This window comes from Lynx rufus, unplaced genomic scaffold, assembly GCF_022079265.1.
Source record: "Lynx rufus isolate CCGP_SWC_20201006 ecotype Redwood Valley unplaced genomic scaffold, mLynRuf1.p SCAF_10, whole genome shotgun sequence".
Classification (NCBI taxonomy): Eukaryota; Metazoa; Chordata; class Mammalia; order Carnivora; family Felidae; genus Lynx; species Lynx rufus.
Genome location: NW_025814824.1, coordinates 2,138,474 through 2,145,510, shown reverse-complemented (window position 1 = coordinate 2,145,510; position 7,037 = coordinate 2,138,474). Strand labels below are relative to the sequence as shown.

At 41.0% G+C, this 7,037-nt stretch overlaps 1 pseudogene; it reads left to right on the top strand.

The window, feature by feature from the left end:
• Window positions 1-6,096: 6,096 nt before the first annotated feature.
• LOC124524818 (protein transport protein Sec61 subunit gamma-like) lies at window positions 6,097-6,305 on the top strand (annotated as a pseudogene).
• The last annotated feature ends 732 nt before the right edge of the window (window positions 6,306-7,037 follow it).

Sequence of the window (7,037 nt, the reverse complement as noted above, 5' to 3'; positions counted from 1 at the left end):
AGGCAAGTGTGGCCATAGTCTGTGGTCCCTCAGTCGCTACACACCTTCCTGCTGTCCTGCCTTGTCCCCTGATCCTGTGAGATATGGTGAGTCCCACTCCTGGGGCAAGGTGGCATAAGAGCTAATGGCCCTAAATAGCACCTGGTGCTAAAATGCCCAAGGAGCTTAGCAACCTCCTCACCGAATGCAAACCACCCAAGGAAACAGCCCAGGCACTGCTCAGTGTGTGCTGACCCCTCATGCACTTGTTCTCGCTCTTGCAGGTCTAGAGGCCACACCCGCACTGCACTAGCGGGGGCTGACTCGGATTCCAGCGACATCTACTGGGACACCCTGGGGAAGGGAGCAGCCACATACAAGACCGGGCACTGGAGAGGTCCACTGCAGATCTTTCCAGTGACAACGCCTAAGGTCAAATCAATGAGGGATAATAGAGAATTAGAAACTCAAACTTGAAACTTCATGTGTCTTGAAACTCAAAATATTTTAAAAGATTTTGTACAGCAGGAGGGAGACAAAAGGGCCAACTGGTTGTTGAGAGTACCTCGTTCTGGTTCTGTGCTATGTCAGCCAGTATTTCCAAGGACCCCCAAATTCATAATCTTTTATTAAAAGACCCCCAGAGCCTGAGGACCAAGTTCCTGAAAGATGCCAGTGACCCTGACCCCTACCCACGAGGGACTGCCCCAGAGGCCATACCACTAAGTCCACCAGAATTAAAGGCTCCCACCACAGATGATCCCAATGCCATAACTGAGGCTACTGGTGACAAGGGAGAGCCAAATTATGCCCTGGTGCCAAGCCCACCCCTGTGTCATTGTTATTACAGCAGAGGCTCAAAGCCAACAGTAGTCACTGGATGAACCCTGACTCACTCTCCATCAGATTGGTGTGGTCAACGGGTCTATCACTTCTTTTTTTTTATTATTTATTGTTAATTTTCTCTACAGGATGTTATAGGTTTTGTTTTTACTGTGGCTTTCTTACTAAGTGCCAGATACTGTGCTAAAAGTTACGCATGCACTGTCTCATTTAATCTTTTTCTTATTATTAAGTTTTATTTTATTCCAGTATAGTTAACATACGGTGTTATGTTAGCTTCAGGTGTAAAATATAGTGATTCAACACTTCCATATGTCAGCCAGTGGTCATCACAAGTGCACTCCTTAATCCCCACACCTATTATGAGTACAGGTCTTTCACCTCTCTGGTTAAGTTTATTCCCAGGTATTTTATTATTTTTGGTGTAATCGTAATTGGAATTTCTCTTTCTGCTACTTCATCATTAGTGTACAGAAATGTAACAGAATTCTGTATGTTGATTTTGTATCCTGTGACTTTATTGAATTCATTTATCAGTTCTAACAGTTTTTTCATGGACTCTTTTCTCTCTCTTTCTCTGTATATATACATGTGTGTGTGTGTGTGTGCGCGCGTGTATGTGTGTGTGTGTGTGTGTGTGTGTGTATGTTATCTGCCAACAGTGAAAGTTTTACCTCTTCCTTACCAATTTGGATTCCTTTTATTTCTTTTTCTTGTCTGATTGCTGTGGCTAGGGCTTCCAGTACTATGTTGAATAAAAGTGGCAAGAGTGGACATCTTTGTCTTGTCCCTGACATAGAGGGAAAGTTTTCAGTTTTTCTCCATTGAGGATGATGTTAGCTCTGGGTTTTTTATATAGGGCATTTATTATGTTGAAGTATGTTCTCTCTAAGCCTACTTTATTGAGGATTTTTATCATGAATGGATGTTGTACTTTGCCAGATGTTTTTTATGCATCTATTGAAATGACTATATGATTTTTATCCTTCTCTTATTGATGCAATGTATCACATTGATTTGTGAATATTGAACTACCCTTGCAACCCAGGAACAAATTCCACTTCATTGTAGTGAATGATTGATGGACTGATTGATTGATTTTAGTAATCTCTACACCCAATATGGGGCTCTAACTTACAACACTGAGATCAAGAGTCACATGCTTCATCCACTGAGCCAGCCAGGCAACCCCAAAGTTTTTTTTTTTTTCTTTTTTAAAGTAGGCTCCATTCCCAGCATGAAGCCCAACATGAGGCTTGGCCCTGAGATCAAGACCTGAGCTGAAATCAAGAGTCAGATACTTAACCAACTAAGCCACCTAGTGAATGATGTTTTTTTTTTTTTTAAATTTTTTTTTTTTCAATGTTTATTTTATTTTTGGGACAGAGAGAGACAGAGCATGAACGGGGGAGGGGCAGAGAGAGAGGGAGACACAGAATCGGAAACAGGCTCCAGGCTCTGAGCCATCAGCCCAGAGCCTGACGCGGGGCTCGAACTCACGGACCGCGAGATCGTGACCTGGCTGAAGTCGGACGCCCAACCGACTGCGCCACCCAGGCGCCCCAGTGAATGATGTTTTTAATGTACTGTTGGATTCAGTTTCCTCATATTTTGTTGAGGATTTTTGCATCTATGTTCATCAGAAATATTGGTCTGTAGTTCTGGTTTTTTTTGTTGTTGTTGTTGTTCTTTGTTTAGTGGTGTCTTTATCTGGTTTTGGTATCAGGGTAATGCTGACCTCTAAGAATGAATTTGGAAGCTTTCCTTCCTGTTCTATTTTTTGGAATAGTTTGAGAAGGATGAGAATTAACTCTTCTTTAAATGTTTGGTAGAATATACCTGTGAAGCCATCTGGTCCTGAAATTTGTTTGTTGGGAATTTTTTGATTACTGATTCGATTTCATTGGTGGTAATCAGTCTGCTCAAATTTTCTATTTCTTCCTGCTTCCATTTTGGTAGGTGATGTTTGTAGGAATTTATCCATTTCTTCTAGGTTACCCAATTTGTTGGCATGTAGTTTCTCCTAACATTCTCTTATAATTGTATTTCTGTGGTGTTGGTTGTTATTTCTCCTCTTTCATTTTTTTTTTTCAACGTTTATTTATTTTTGGGACAGAGAGAGACAGAGCATGAACGGGGGAGGGGCAGAGAGAGAGGGAGACACAGAATCGGAAACGGGCTTCAGGCTCCGAGCCATCAGCCCAGAGCCCTACGCGGGGCTCGAACTCACGGACCACGAGATCATGACCTGGCTGAAGTCAGATGCTTAACCGACTGCGCCACCCAGGCACCCCTCCTCTTTCATTTTTTATTTTGTTTATTTGAGTCCTCTCTCACTCCCCTTGCCCCGCCCCTTTTTTATGAGTCTGGCTAAAGGTTTATCAATTTTGTTGATCTTTTCAAGAACCAGCTTCTGGTTTTATTGATCTAATCTACTGTGTTCTTAGTTTCTATATCATTTATTTCTACTCTAACCTTTATTATTTCCTTCCTTCTGCTGGCTTTGAGTTTTGTTTGTTGTTATTTTTCTAGCTCCTTGAGGTGTAAGGTAGGTTGCTTATTTGAGATTTTTCTTGCTTTTTGAGGTAGGCCTGGATTGCAGTATACTTCCTTCTTAGAACAGGTTTTGCTGCATCCCAAAGATTTTGGACCATTATGTTCTCAATTTCATTTGTCTTCATGTATTTTTTTATTCCCTCTTGATTTCTCTGTTGACCCATTCATTGTTTAGTTACATGTTATTTAACCTCCACATATTTGTCCTCTTTCCTGTTTTCTTGTGGTAGATTTCTAGTTTCATAGCATTGTGGTCAGAAAAGATGCATGGTATGGCTTCAGTCTTTCTGAATTTGTTGAGACTTGATTTGTGACCTAACATGGGATCTATTCTGAAGAATGTTCCATGTGCACTTGAAATGAAAGTGTGTTCCACTGTTTTAGGATGGAATGTTCTTAATATATCCATTAGATCCATCTGGTCCAATGTGTCTCATCTTCTCAAAGAAAGAAAGAAAGAAAGAGGAAAGAAAGAAAGAGGAAGGAAAGAAAGAAGAGAAAGAAAGATAGATTTCTCCCTGCCCCAACAACAATGCAAACAATGTTTGCAGTCAATGAGATACTGCCACAACCTTGAACTCCTATTCTTTCCCAGTAAACTTTTGTTGAAAACAACCTTTCCCAATTTCTTTCTAAAACCTAATAAAAGCTTACCTTCCCTTTGTCTCTTCTGATTTGCCTGTGGTTCACCATAGCATGCATGTTTCAAATTACAAGTCCTCTGTTATCCCCAAATAAGCTCATTTTGTTAGTGAAATAACTGGCTCTTTTATATTTAAGGTTGATGCCTTAACATAAAAATTATTTTGAGCTGAAGCATATTGAGAAGCAGCGAACCCAGAAAAAGCTCTCTCTTTACTGCCTAAAAGCAGGAAATAAATTCTCCTTTACTGGAGACAGACTTATCAGGCCAGTGATGGCACCAGAGGAATCTGCAGAAAACCTTATGTCAGTAGTTTCCTTCCGTGTTTCTACCTTCCCACAGTTTGCTGCCTTTGGAGCCTAAAATCCTCCCTTGTCTTATCATTTCTCTGCAAATTTATTGTTGTTCATTGAAGATGGTACAGAAGCTGGAGTGCTAAGCCAGACTGCTTCTGAGTTACTTTTTGAGGTTTCTCTATGCGATGTTCGCTGCTTGCACTATATAATGTTTTTCTCTTGCTAACCTGTCTTTATGTTAAAGAGCCCCAGCTGAAAACGTCAGATAGGTGGGGGCCATGTTGCCTCCCCTACAAGGTGAAGAAGTCTACATTCCTTCCAAAGAGGTCACAGTCTTAGACACCTGGTTCTATCACCAGTTTCTCAGTTTCCTTCCATTCCTTACCCACACACTTGATTACCCCCTCACCTCCCAGCCCACCTTGAGACCCTGTACCCCCACACCTGGGCTCTTTAATCTTTATTCAAATTATCCCACGGCATGTAAAGCCCCCCTTCAAATGCAAGTCAATTCTATCACCTTCCTCATAGAACTATCTCCAGTTCCTCAGCTGGAAATAACAAGTTCCTCCCTTTGGTTGTCCATCCCCCTTAGATAGTAGCAGGTGAGTGAATGGTAAAATTACAAGAAAAAAAACCCTGTAAACCCAGCTATGGTGCTCTAGGCAAATCAATTAATAGCTGTGAAATTTCTGTCATCCAGAAAAGAAAACCATGTTGCAGTATATGAATAATATTATGTAAATGATGTACTGTATCCACATATAAATAGTATCCTAATTGCTTAAAATGTCCGTTTAACTGTTGTATCTCCTATAATGTGTTATACATACGCACGAAATACATACTCCTAGTTAGTACAAAATTTCATAAATGTAAAAGAACGATAGCACTGTTTTCTGAGTGATAAGATTGTGGGATTTTCACCACATCTTCACTGTTTTGAAATCAAGCTACTTTGTCCCCTTCTGTAGCCACACAGCTTCTGCCGATTTGTCAGTTTGTTGCTTCTCAGCCTCAAATTCACCCTTCTCGCCTGTTCCGGACAGTGGACAGCTGATCTGGCCCTTTCCTTTCCCTCCTGTCATGATAGGTATGAATCTCTGCCAGTGGACCATGCTGGAGCACGGAGGAGGAAAGACTTGCCTTCCTGCTGCCAGTGTGCTTACTCATCAGGCCCTCCAAAACTTCTCTCCAACACAAGAGCAGCAGGAAACCTGGAAAAAATGGTCAGAAACAACATTTTTGAAACTCTAGAAATCAGGGGCGCCTGGGTGGCTCAGTCGGTTAAGCGGCCGACTTCGGCTGGGGTCACGATCTCGCGGTCCGTGGGTTCGAGCCCCGCGTCGGGCTCTGGGCTGATGGCTCGGAGCCTGGAGCCTGCTTCCGGTTCTGTGTCTCCCTCTCTCTCTGCCCCTCCCCCGTTCATGCTCTGTCTCTCTCTGTCTCAAAAATAAACAAACGTTAAAAAAAATTTAAAAACAAAACAAAAAAACATACTGTTACCGTTCAATTCAGCAACTGTTCTCCTGTTTTGGCGTCTACCCAAAGGACTGGGAATCTCATGTCTATACCACATCTGCAGATGGATGTTTATAGCAACTTTACTCCATAATTGCCAGAACCTGAAAGCAACATAGGTTTCCTTCAGTAGGTGATTGGATAAGTAAACCTTGGTCTACCCCGACGATGGGATATTACTGACGTGCTAAAAAGAGATGAGCTCGTCCACTTTTGTGTACACGTCCTTGGCAACTGAGGTGTTGGCAGGCAGGCACCATGGATCAGGTAATGGAGTGCATAAAGCCAAGTCGGCAGTTTGTGAAGGGCTCAGTTTGACTGGTTAAAAGATGCACTACACCCGACAGGAAAGAATTCCAGAAGATTGTCATGGCAACAGCAATAAGATATGCTATAATAGGATTCATTGGCTTTTTTTTGTGAAATCGATGCATATTCCTATCAATAACATCATTGTTGGTGGCTGAATATCTTTTAAGAAGAGTTTTTCATCTTGGGGATTGGTAGACAAGTGAGAATTGAAGAAGCTCATGGAGTAAAAATTTGCCTGTATGTTTTGGGTTTTTCTATCATTTTTTTCCTCCAGATGTTTTGTATTTCTAAATTAAAATAATTTTGAAATAACAAAATAAAAATTGAGCTATCAAACCATGAAAAGACATAAAGACGTAAAGGAAAATTAAATGCATATTACTGAGTGAAAGAAGCCACTCTGAAAAGGCTACATACTGTGTGATTCCAACTCCGTGACCTTCTGGAAAAGCCTAAACTGTAGAGACAGTAAAAAGTTTGGTGCTTGCCAGGGGTGAGGGGAAAGGATATGAGTAGGATGAACTCAGGGGATTTCTAGGGCAGTGAAACTATATGCTATAATATAATACCATAATGGTGGGTACGTGCCATTATGCATTTGTCAAAATTCATAGAATGTACACCAAGAATGATGTAGACCATGGACTTTGAGCAATAATGAAGTGAAAAACTGCTAATAAGTAAACAAATAAAATTTCTACCTAACCCAAAGTCATTAAGATATTTTGTTTTCATCTACAAGCTTCATTGCTTACATTTCATATTTAGTTTTGCAGTACACCTGGAATGAATTTTTGTGTATGGTGTGTACATTTTTTTCTTCATATGACTTTTCAAATGACTCTGTCCTATTTTTTGAAAACCATCCTTTTCCCATGCCACACTGT